Raw genomic sequence first — 13,213 nt, forward strand, 5'->3', positions numbered from 1 at the left:
ACACACACATTTCCTACTTCACATGATGGAGGGTCACTGAAAAGAGGGTAGTTGTCTTGGAAGATACCTCAGAAAAGAACAAAGCCCATGTAAACTTTTCTAGTTCTACACCAAAACTGAAGAAATGGAGGGGCTGTAAGAAGTCCCCAGTAGGTACATGTCCCATCAAATAACACTAAGCCTTTCTTTTCCCCTTTTTCCCCCTCCAGTAGAGCCATTCTAGCTTCAGGCCTCATACCTTGTGTGACTTCTCTCTACTCTCATGGTCAAGGTCATTTGAAGATGTACCAGGCAGCATCAAAAATGGGGTGATGGCAGCAACCACTGCACCTTCACATACACAGGAACCCCACTGGTTTGTAACTGAAATAGTTAAAGCAGTCTGTTTTCTTACAGAAATATTTCAATTTTGTGATCTTTAATTTGGAATAGAACCTCAATATATTATTTGCTCTAGTAGAAAACATTTTGGTGTCTCATGTACTGCTCTCTGGAGTAGGAAACCCTCCATCCACTCCTGCATCCAAAGGGTGGGAGCGAGTGAGCACCAGGAATCCATGCTGCTGGAAATGAGAGAGGGAGCTCTGTGTGCCTGACCAGGCACATCAGCATCTTTTGCAAGCTGAGATCAGGGATTCTTCCTCCTGCACTGAGTTGTCAGCCTGTTTCTATGGTGATCTCAAAGACACTGATGGATTTGCTGTGGTTATGTAACTTCCAAAAAAAAAAAAAAAATCCACGTAACTACTAGGATTTTTGAATGCTGTCAGTAGTTTTGAGTGTAGTCTGGACATTAGGACAGACAATGGGTGTCATCTGCTTAAATGTGAGTGGCTGTTTAAATAGAAAGAGAGGAAGGTGATGTGTCAGCTCTCACCAGGCATATGTGTCATCTGGTGACTGTTGCCTCTGGGCTCATCAGCTGTAACATGTCCTGCTGAAGGCTTGGCTGCCAATCTGCATGGAGATTTCTGGGAGAGTCCAGCTCATGCACACTTTCTCTGATGGATATGAACCACCGAGAGCATAATCTCTGGGTACTCCATTTAACCTGGCTCTCTGAGTCTGTTTTTGCTTTCTGAATCCACAGAGTTGCACTCTAGTCAAACTGATTACACTCCAGTGTTCCCCTTCCCTTTCCCTTCTCCTCCCCTTTCCCTTTCTCTTCTCCTCCCCTTTCCCTTTCCCTTTCCCTTTCCCTTTCCCTTTCCCTTTCCCTTTCCCTTTCCCTTTCCCTTTCCCTTTCCCTTTCCCTTTCCCTTTCCCTTTCCTTTTCCCCTTTCCCTTTTCCCTTTCCCTTTTCCCTTTCCATTCCCCTCTCCCTTTCCACTGTATTTTTTAGTAACTTTTTTTAAACCATGCTCTCCTTCCTCCACCTCCCTCCCTGCACATATGCACCATCTGCCATTCCTGGGTTTATTTGGTTTCTCGGAAATGTCATCTCTCTTTTTGAGCAGACAGACCTCTGTGACTCAGGTGGGTGCTGCTCTGAGCTAAATGCCAGGGAGGGGGATCCTGCTGTGCATCCATGGGGATGTGGCAGTGTCCTGCTGTGTGGCAATCCATGCCACACAGACCAGCGCTTCTGAAGGGGACACATTGCAAAGTCCCTTTGTCTCCTGTTGGTGACTCTCTGTCTCTCTTGTCCGAGCAGTGACAGAGGAAACACTCAGAGAATTCAAACCGTCAGTAGTTGGTTTTGTGATTTAAATAGCAGGCTAAGTGCTTGGATGTTTTGTCATCTTTGACATCCTTTGCCTCCAAAAATCTTGCTTGCTCTGCATGTTGCCCTGAAAACATATATTTAAAAATATTTTTATGAATATTAATATATATATCACTAAAATATGAATTAATCAGTGGTTGTCATGGCATACACTTGCCACACTAAATGAGCAGTGTGGGATATTACTGGCTTTACCTGTAGTTAGAACTTCTTACCATGGATCTACTGATAGCAAACTATTGATGTGTGTTCCTGAATGGAATGACCCATGCTTTGAAAGGAGAATGAAGCAAGATCTGGGGAAATACAGATGGACAGACAAGATAGGCATATGTCTCCTTAACATATAGACCTGCCAAAGTCTCCATGAATATCTCATTGGATTAGATGGCCAATAACTTCACTAAATCCAGCTACTCTGATGTTCTTGCTTTCTTAGCAAATGTTGTATTCAGAATAGTAATGGTATTCCTGTACCTTCTTCCTTATGTGTAATTTAAACACACTGTTAGTACTCTTTTACCAAAACTCAAGACTGTTGTTTCCAATAGCATTGTGTGGCTGCCATGATGTGCCATCAGAATTTAACATTTTAAATTACCCAGTTTTGTACACTTAATGGAATAATCTTTTCCCTAGTTGCCCCATCCAACCTGGCCCTGAACACTTTTGGAGATGGGACAGCCATGGCTTCTCTGGGCAACCTGTACCAGAGCCTCATCCCCCTCACAGGAAAGAATTTCTTACTCATGTCCAATCTAAACTGCACCCTCTTTCATTTTAAAGCTGAAACATCCTGTACCTCTGATCCAAAAGGATAATAAATGCAGGGCCAGAAAACCACTTTGTATTCCACATCACCTGCATTAAATACACAGCCTTAAATTAGCCTCCAGTCAGTGGAAGCAAAACCTTGCTAAAGGATTGCTCATCCCACATTAAAATTGTTCTCTCCATGTCAAGTGAGTTGAGTCACCCTTTCCATTGAGCAGCAACAAATTCTGAGTAGTTTCGATTGAGTGTTTAATTTATAGATGGTTAAAGTAAGGCAGAATGGATCTGCTCATGGAAAAGAGTGAAATTCCTGTAAATATGCAGTTGAACCCTCAGATGCCTCTTTCTGGGGAAGTGCTGACCTGTGATAGCGATTGGGGGGCTGATAAAAAAAGGGAAAGTCACGCTGGCATCACTGAAGTATGGAAAGAGAACCTCTTTCTCCATGGCTGGAAACACATTGTGTAGGGGAGTGGTGGGTGCTCTGGGCTGCCAGCTGCTCATCTGAGGTGAGGAAAGCTGAGTGCCAGACAGTGTGGGAATGCAGAGGAGTGGGGAGGTGTGAGAGAGCCTTCCCAGCCCCCACTGGCACGAGCCAGGGCAGGGCTGGCTGCAGTAAAATGTGCCTTTCTCCAAGCTCACCTGTCAGCCTTGCTGTTGCTTTTTCCCTCCGTACCCCACACGCTCTGCTTTTTGTGCACAGAAAAGAGACAGTTGTCTAAATTTTCTTGTGTTTTTCCCGGTGCTTGCTTGTCTTACCAAAATAAGCACTGTTAGCAGAGGAAAATTATAATTTTCCATGGAAACCGGTGGAAAAGGAAGCAGGTTTCAAAATGCTCTCTCCACGTACACTTGTGGCATACATGTGTTTGTTTTAGAGATGGGAAACCAGGCACAGCATGCTCAAATGGCAAGACTGGTGTCATCCAGCACTGAGAGCAGGAATCTGAGAGCTTGAATCTCTGCCTGTTGTCTTAGTCACAGCGTCTTGTTGGTATTTTTGTAGGTTTTGATTGATTTTTTTCAAACATTTGTGGTTTGCTTTGGGTTTTTTTTTTTACTCGCAGTATATGCTTCAGCCTTATGGCCTTTCTGTGTGAGTGATATGCATTCATCCATGAAAATTAGAATTACTCATTGTTTCACAACTAGATCATATATTGAGATGGGGAATAGAGTAGGATTTCGGGAAACCAGGAATTGTCAGTTTTTTCATACAGCAGAGAATGATCTTTGTCAAAATGGGGCCCTGACTAGACTGGAAAATATTCCTGTGGGTGTACCCAATCTGGATGTGATGGTCCATAATGGCAAAATCTCCAGGTGTGGATACCTCACCTGACCAAAGAGCACTTTGCTAACACAGAGCACATGGGCCAGCTGGGCAGGTTCCTTCCACAGGCACACTGCTGTGCTGGTGGCAAAAGGGTCATACCCATCTTCAGGCAAAGAAGTCATTACGGAATCACAGAATCCCAGAATGGTCTGGGTTGGAAGGCACTTAGAGATCACCTCATTCCACCCCCCCTGCCATGGGCAGGGACACCTTCCACCAGCCCAGGTTGTTCAGGACCCCATCCAATCTGACCTTGGGGATGACTGCCAGGGAAGTCATCCCCCTTAAATCACATTCTGTGTTCAAAAATTCACCCACTCCATGCAGATCAGGCCTTACTTTGACTCAGAGGCTGTATTTTGATACCTCTTTCCCCACATCCTTGCTCTAATGCTGCAGCTGCTCATCAAAGTGTTTTCAGCTTCTGCCAATGACAATCATGAAAGAAATAGGCAGTTCTTCCTACAAGCTGATGTTGAACCTTACCCTATCCTAGGTAATTATTTCTATAATGAATTTTTTTCATGTGGCATACTTTAACAATGATACAGAGGAAAAGGAGATGGGATTTAATTATATTGTATCTTTGACGCTACACTGGAGGATAAAAGTGATGGTGCTGTACATTCAACACTGTAAACAACGTTCACAGCTTGTTAAACGCTGAAAAGAAGTTTGAGAGTTTAATCATTTACAAAAGCTGTTGTTTTTATAGCTGATAAAATATTTCCTGCTATGGAACACACTGAAAATGCTCATTCTCGTAATGGGCTGTTTCAGACACAGTAAGATGCAGCTCCGTCTCTTAATGTTGTTACACCAGTGCTGTCACTGCTAATACAACCCTTTGTCATTTACTCAACTCCTGATTGTTGTCCTCGACTTTTTCGGGATGGCACTGCCTACCCATGTGAAGGTGATAAGGTCTGTGTGTGTGCAGTAACCACCACAGGAAGGTGCAGGCTTTGACCATTTTTTTTTCCCCAAACAAGGAAAGGAATACCAATTAAACATGTAAAGTCTTAGTTTCAGCAGTGCAGGTTACATAAATGTAAAGACAAAGTCAGTTGTGTTTAATCAATTTAAAAGAAGCTCTTTTTTTGCCTGGGCTGGTAACTCAGAGTTCCAAGTTGCAGTCATTGGAGAAAAAAATCCATGACAATGTGTATTGTGTATTATGTTCATTACCATAGAACAGCTTTTTCTGTGTCTGACTGAATCTTGTTATTGATCCAACTCAAAAGAATAGTTTTGATAGCCTCATCTAATTTTTTTGTTTAATCTTACCTTTACTGAAGTTACCGAACAACAGTTCTGGGAGCAGTGCAGGACACTGTTTCCTGTGGATTCCTATTTTCAGGCCAAGCTCCTAAATCAATGATGAGCATTGATGCCAGCTGCTTCTTCTACCTGACTCTCTATTCTGCATAAAATCTGTACAAACCTGAATGCTTTTGAATCTCAACTTCTCTTTCAGTTTGGTTGATATCAGATGATAGGTTGTAGAATAATCAGGTGGGAAATCCCATATGCCATGATCACACAAACTTGGCTTCCAAGCTGAGCTAAAAATGACTGCTGAAGGGTAACTAGACCTAATTACAAATGTGAGGGCTTCACCAGGAGTGTGGTTCCTACTAATGCCTGTCTGCCTCTAATGTGGATACTATTACCAGGAAACTTCCTGTAGCTAACTACAGCTAAACTCATGTGTTCACTGAGAATTCTGATGAGTGGGGCTTTTTATTGTTTGATATAATCCACCATCAACGTAATTTGGGCTTTTTCTGCAAGTCATTAGCATAATAAATTGCCTAATATGTGTCTTTTATTGTGGAATAATCTCCGAAGGGGGAAAAAAGGCAATCGCGGGTGTCAAATCCTAAATTAAAATAAGGTTGGGACAGTATTTGGCAAGATAATGCTGATGAAAGTGACAATCTGAAGTTCAACTAAACCAAAAATCTTTAGCTTGGGCATTTATAATAAATAAGCATACTGCTTATAAATGGCCTTGTTTCACTGCTCAAGTAATGAACAGGTTTGGTTTTCAGCTTCCATGCCGTGGTCCCTTTGCACTTCTTGGACTGTTTTCCTCATGTCTTTGTCTTGTCAGTCTGCACAAATCTGATTTTAAAGGAGGTGAGTGGCTGTGGCTTTGCTCACAGCCTCTGCTCTGCTGGGCACTTCTGTCACATTTAGCAAATATCCTCATACCTATTAAAAGTAAGCAGCAGTGGTAAGGCTGAACCAATATTTGATCACCCTTTCAATTGGCAGTGCATAGCTTTAATTAAAAACAAGCCTTTCTTCATCTGTTTATCTTACCTTCCACCTCCAAAAGCTCAGCTGAGCAGCACTATCTAATGGAATACATAATAACTCCATCTCAGGGAGAGAGTTATCTCCTCAGTTGCTTTGCAGCATCTTTCCCTACATTTGCCTCGTACTTGAAAATGTAAGAATACATTATAAGTGGTTGAGATTTCTTATGAAGGAAATCATTCTGTGCAAAGCTACTAGCACTTGTAAAGAGAAGTTTCTTCTCAAGTGTTCTCTGTCCTGCATTCCCTTTCAAAAAGGGACTTAATGTGTGTGGAAAGGCTATTTTAGCTCTTCAGTTGAATTCTTCTTCCTGGGGGACTGTTCAAAAATGCACACCTACAAACACTCTCTTCCAGAACAGAAAAAAAAAATAGTATTTATCATAGAATGATTTGAATTGGAAGTGATCTCAAATTCATCTCATTCCATCCCCTGCCATAGGCATGGACACCTTGCTCTACACCGAGTTGCTCCAAGCCCTGTCCAACCTGGCCTTGGACAATTCCAGGGATGGGGAGTCCACCAGAGAAAAATAGGAACTGTTCTTAATCCATTCTTATTTTGAAAAATTTCTGCTCCAACTCTTGCTTTTTATTTAACTCCTAAGCAGTAATTCTTGTCATAACCGTCTCATTACTGTGTTACGTACCCAAAACACACAGGAGCCCCAGGTGCTTCAGGTTCAAGTTCATGCCACTGTTTCTAGTAGAAAAAGATGTGTCCTTCCTGCTGTGTCTCCTTTTGAAAAGATATCCAAATGCTAGGCCTATGCCCCGGAAAATTAGCTGTTTCTCTCCTGCTGGGCCTAATATTGGATAAAGAAGTGCTTCACACAACCCCCTGCCTCAGGTACTTTTAACACTGTATGCACCCTGCATGCATCCCTCTCCAGATATCTGGCAGCTATGAAATAATCAACCTTTTATTTCTCTTGTCTTCCTAGAGGAAAAAAAAAAATATTCTTCATTAGTAGCTTTCTTTTGAGTGAAAAGTTCTGGAAATTTGTTCCCTACATAGATAACAATCTCTTCATTGAAATCAAACAAAAAAAAAAAAGGGGGGGTCTACTTTAATTGTAATACTCCCTTCTAATTTCCCCTGACAAGTAACAGAAAGGGTTTCCATGAGAATATAAAATTTTTCACTGGTACATCCAAACTTTGGGTATTTGGGGATGTGGAGGGTGCTGTTTGCTTCTATTCCAGCCTGACTGTTTAGTAGTTAAGTAAAGGTAAGCATCTTTAAGGAACTCACAGCTGGTGGTTAGTCTACAAGGTTACTAACTCTTTCAATGCACTTAAGTGACTCCTCCAACTTTGCATTTTGGAGGGGAAAAGATCACTCTTCTCATCCATTTCCACTTAGTGAGTCACCCAACTGTTACACGGCTTTACACAAAATGAGAAGATGGGAAAGAAAAGCAAAAGTAAAATCTGCCTGCAAGTTCTATTTGCAAATGACACTTCAGTAAAATGACCTTCACACAGAGAGAAGAAAAACAGTGTAGAGATGGTCATTAAAAGGCTTCATTAATACAACCCACTGTGCCTGAAATGCTTCTATGAAGGTTTGCAGGTGAGCTCCTCTGACTCACACTGCACCACTGCATTTCACTCACTTACCTAGTTCCTGCAGGCAATTTCTCAAGGCATCTGTTCATCCAGCCTGTCAGGCCTTAGCCTTCTCCAGGTCCTCTCAGCTTATTATTTCAGCTGGGTGGGCTTTGATTTTTCTTAGTATTTTTGTCAATGAAGCCGAAGGCTTTCAGGACAGGTATTTTGTTTAACAAGACAGTGATGTCTTGTTTAAACGTGCCTTGGTGGCTTTTTTTGTTGGTTCTTATTTATCCAGGGTAAATCTTACAGTCATTTGAAGATTGTTATGTAGATAAATTCTTCAGCTGCTTTTACAAACTCTTTTACACTAACAAAGCTTAATTTTTGGTGGTTTGTTTTTTTTTTTCCTTCGCGGAGCTTCAGATTTTTCTGAGTGACTATTTTTCATCTTTTGTCATGTGTAAGATTTGTCACTATACACATATAAAAATATATAACTCTTTACATACATATATACACACCATATTATACATACACATCTGTTAGTCAGCAACCTGTCAGACTATGAGGACTAGAGATAATATAAGTAGACATCTAAGTAGACATCTAAGTAATAGATATAAGTAGATAATATAAGTTATAGAGATATTATAAGTACTTTGTGCCCTGAATCTAGAGAAAATACAAGCAAATTCAACTGACCACAAAAGGAAACTATAATTTAAAGGAGGAAGGAAACCCTGTAATACTCTAAATTATTTCCTTTACTGTGTTTCCATTCCCCGAAATAGAATTCATGTTGACAGATTACCCTGTACATAAAAAAAATAATGTTTTCAATTAAGTAGTGGCTACTCACCCAGTAATTGCATTTGGTTTTGGTTTTCTGTGTGTGAGAAAAATTGCATATCAGCTATTGTCCAACTACAGAAAGGCAAGGATTTAAGCATTGACATAAGTGCACTCTTCCTATCAAAAAATTTACTACTTTCTACTGAACACATGAGACCATATAATTAATGACACTGTCCTTGTACTGGGTAGCTCTTTCCCACATTTCAGCGAGGAGCAATGTGAATATGTGCTGAGACTGCCTGTATTAGAGTTACCCTCTCTCATCCCTTTCCTTCTGCAGGTATTCAGCCCATTCACTTGTGTAAGGAAGCAGAGTTGACTTCCATGCTGTCCAAACCTTTCAGATCCCAAATACGGTGGGCTAATGACAATCAAACTGCTCTGCCCCAGGATGGGAGGCTTCCTCTTCTGCAGCAGTGTCTGAAATATTCATAGAATCACAGAATGATCTGGGTCAGAAGGGATTTAAGCTCATCTCATCCCACCCCCTGCCGTGGGCAGGGACACCTTCCACTAGTCCAGGTTGCTCCAAGCCCCATCCAACCTGGCCTTGGACACTTCCAGGGATCCAGGGGCAGCCACAGCTTCTCTGGGCAACCTGTGCCAGGGCCTCACCACTCTCTGAGAAAAGAATTTCTTCCTAATATCTAAACCCACTCTTGTTAAGTGTGAAGCCATTCCCCCTCGTCCTCTCTCTCCAGGCCCTTGGAAATAGCCTCTCTCCATCTTTCTTGCAGGCTCCCTTCAGGTTTTGAAAGGCCACAATTAGTTCACCCCAAAGCTTCTCTTCTCCAGGCTGAACAGTCTCTTTATTTGTTTAAAACAGAGAGATCTTTGTAACAAGGCCATGATTTTAGCAGGTTCATGGGGAATGGTGAGGTGATTTTTCGGTTTGTGTCTCAACAAGGGAATGGGATCTTCCACCCACGAAAGATGCCAAAGGTGGCTGTGCTACTACTGACCTGTATAACTTAGTTGATATGATTATATCTGCATAGTTACTGAAACAATGCTGAATTTATATTTTAAACAGCAACAAAAGCAAACTAATGTGCTATGGAAAATGATGACAGTGAGCTCAGATTAAAAAAAAAATTCATTGTTAGGAAACATTTTCATTGACAGGACATAGGAGTGAGAAGACTCTTTCCAACATTTTGACCTAATTTAAAGAAAAGCTAATCTAGTATTATTTTTACTAACAGTGATCTAAGGTGGCAGTTAATCCATTGTAGGACACAATGTGGGACAAACTCTCCTGGTGAAAGTGGCTGGTCTCACATTCCAGTTTTCATTCCCTGCTGCTGTTTGGCAGGACCCTGCCCTGGTTTTGGCTGAAGTTTCCAGCATTGTTTCTCTGGTATGGGACCTGGAGGTGATGTAGCAGGTTGTGGGGTCCTGCTAGGGGACTGTCTCATGTTCAAGACCATTGCATGCTGCCTGTGGAGTGGGTTTTCAGCCTTTGCCAGAGATGTGAGTGAGAGGAGAGATCTGAGAGAGGGTCCCATGTCACTGGTGCCTGCCTCGAACCCCTGGGGCCCGATTGGCAATGTCACCAAGCTCTCACAGTTGAAAATGTGCTGTTTAGATGTTACAATTTGAATATTGGAATGGTTTAGGAAGCAGCAGGTGTTCCCCAAAACCAAGACCCAGGTGCCCAGTTGGGTACGCTACACTGGTGGCTGCCGTCTGTCCTGATTTTGATGTTTCTGTTTCCACATGTTACAAGTGAGGTGATAGTGCTCTGTCACACCTTTTCTATCTGTTTGTAAAGCAAGCTGGATTGCTTCTCAGCTCATGGTAGGATTCATACTCTGCTTTCTTTTGACTGGGTGTTAACTTTTCACAAAACTCAAGCAAGTCTCAAGCAAAACAGCTACTTTGTCACAGCCCCATGCCCTAACTGCAGACACTTGTTCCCTTATTCTCCCAGCTGAAGCCCTAGTCTTTTTTATCTGTCACACTCTCAGCCCTGATAGAGACACCTTATGGTGTCCTGGCTGGAGATGGTAAGGTTGTTAAAAGGCTGATTGTTACCCAGTCCAAAACAAACATCCTTCTGACACATCCTATCACCTCACAGGCATGTTGTGCCAACAGATGCCATTAATCTTCGAGAAGCTCTCACATACTACATGGTGAGTGCCGGAGAAAATTCTTTGAAAAGATGAATAATTCTGTCTTCAAAGCAGCACACAGTAAATAAGGCATGGAGCAGCACAGCGGGTCTCTAGGACAAGTCAAAAATATGTAATGGCATTTTATTCAGCGAGCTTTGTCTCTTTGGAGAAACAGAGGGATCGTAGAGTGGTTGGGGTTGGAAGGGAGCTTAAAGGCCATCCAGTTCCACCCCCCTGCCATGGTCAGTGACACCTCCAACTAGCCCAGGTTACTCCAAGCCTGGTCCAACCTGGCCTTGGACACTTCCAGGGATGGGGCAGCCATAGCTTCTCTGAACAACCTGTGCCAGGGCCTCCCCACCCTCTGAGTAAAGAATTTCTTCCTAACATCTACTCTAAACCTGTCAGTTTAAAATTATTTCCCCTTGTCCTGTGACTATCTGTCTGTGTAAATAGTCCCTCTCCCTCCTTTTTATAAGCCCCTTTAGGTACTGGAAGGATCCCATAGGACAAGGTAAATATTCATGCCATAAAAACTTCTGGACTGCAGACTTGCAGATGGCAGTGGCAAATTGTCACTGCAAACACAAGCTGAATCTCAGAATTTTGTAACTTTTTCAGAGTTTGGATTCACTGCCTTAATAATGCCATTTTATTACTCTTTGCCTGTAGGCTGTGGGCATTTTGTTCCCTTTGTGCTCTTCTGTTTTAGTAATGTAGTTATGGTGGAACCATGTGAGAGCCTTTCTCTCTCCCGTGAGCCCTGGTGTAGCCACACTTATTATAAATGTATTTATGTAATGAATAAAGTTACTTTTGTTTAGAAGTAAAATATTTTCTGTATCCCCCAACCATTCCAGGCAAATGAGGAGCAGTTTCATGGCGCAAAGCACCGTTCCCATGCAAAGCTGTAACTGGGGCTGTTCTGTCAGTCCTGCAGTCACACTGTGGAAGTGTACTGAGGGCTTTATAACTGTCATAGTTGTACATCTAATTGCTCAGGTCTCCATGGTTAAGGGACAAATTCAACCCTTGGAGCAAAACAGGGCTGCAGTGTGCTGGCCAGCTGTGTCGCCGGTGTGGGAAGAGCCTCCTGCCAGCGCAGGGCAGCTGCGGAGCAAGGAATTCTGCTGCTGGATGGCTGCCTCTAGGAACTTCTGCTCCTGCTGGAAGCAGCTTAACAGGCTGCTGAGCAAAATGCTGCCCTTCCAATGCTTGTAGGCCCCAGGAGAAGGTTGATGTGTATCCTGCAGATGTAGCTTTGCACTGTGCCAAGAGCACTCGGGAGATGGAGCCGTTCTGCAAAATTGATGTGTGGAAAGAGAAGGCACTTTGTGCTCCCTCCCTGCATTGCAGATGTGCTGCCACTGGTTCACCCTAAGTTCAGGGATGGTTTTATTGTTTCATAGTCTCTCTGTATTTTTGCCCTGGATGTGTGTCTTACATCTTCAATCCCATCATTAATCGTGCTTTACTTTCCACTCTAATTCATCCTGATCTTCCCTGTTAAAAGCCATTTGTACCCGTTCCAGAACATTTCAGGCTGAAGAGTTTCTGCCCACTGAGACTGGCCCAGGCTAATCACATTCCGCACAGAGGAATTTGGATTTGCATTAGAAAGCAGCACTGGTCTATCTGTTTCAAACACTAAGCCCCAAAGAAGAGGTTGAGGTGCCTCTTCCACAGAAGCAGATTGTGAAATATCCTCCTTGCAAAGTTTGGCTTCACTGAGCAAGTGCACAGGTAAAAGAGAGGTGAGTAAAATGTCAGGTGTGGCATTGTAAGAGTCCTTATTCTTACAGTAAGTCAGAGTACTCAGTACTCTTACAGACCCGTACCACACCTGATGTTTCACTAACATCACTGACTTGGAGTTAGAGGACTATGTAGTGCTTGGGGCATGTTTTAAAAATTTAGAAACCATGTGATGTTTACTACATTAAGGTAAATTTTAAGATTAATTGTCCTTCAGAGTAAATATCAGACTAAAGTTTACCTCAGTAACTCTTCTGCTTACGCATATTGATGTTCACCAAACCGAGAAATCAGTACATGCATTTTAGAAATACTCTCACCGTGTGAAGTCACAAGCATGGAGCTATTCTACTACAGGATTTTAGCAGTAAAATGGATTTTACCTAGTCTGAGATCCAGGAGAAAGTTACTATTTGCCTTCTGAGATGCAATTTACACTTTCCTGTGTAAATTGTGTAAATTTGATTTATCTGCAGGAGGCATCATGTATTTTTCCTTTTGTGTGACCAGGCTAACTAAAGCTGTGTTTGCCTCTCTAAGATTGATAATTTCTGTGGAGATTAAAAGAAGACTGAATAATATACCTGATTATTTTTGGCCATTGATGTGGCAGGATTTTGCTGCAGAAAGAAACCACCCGCATTTCCTCACAGTTGTATTTACTAATCTGAGAAGAAAAGCCAGAACAGTTTGGTCACACCTGCTATAAATCTGGCACACTTTTCATATGGAGAGAGAAGTGATAGTGTCATTTGGTTTGTATCTG

The sequence above is a fragment of the Chiroxiphia lanceolata genome, chromosome 8 (genome assembly GCF_009829145.1).
Source record: "Chiroxiphia lanceolata isolate bChiLan1 chromosome 8, bChiLan1.pri, whole genome shotgun sequence".
Taxonomy (NCBI): domain Eukaryota; kingdom Metazoa; phylum Chordata; class Aves; order Passeriformes; family Pipridae; genus Chiroxiphia; species Chiroxiphia lanceolata.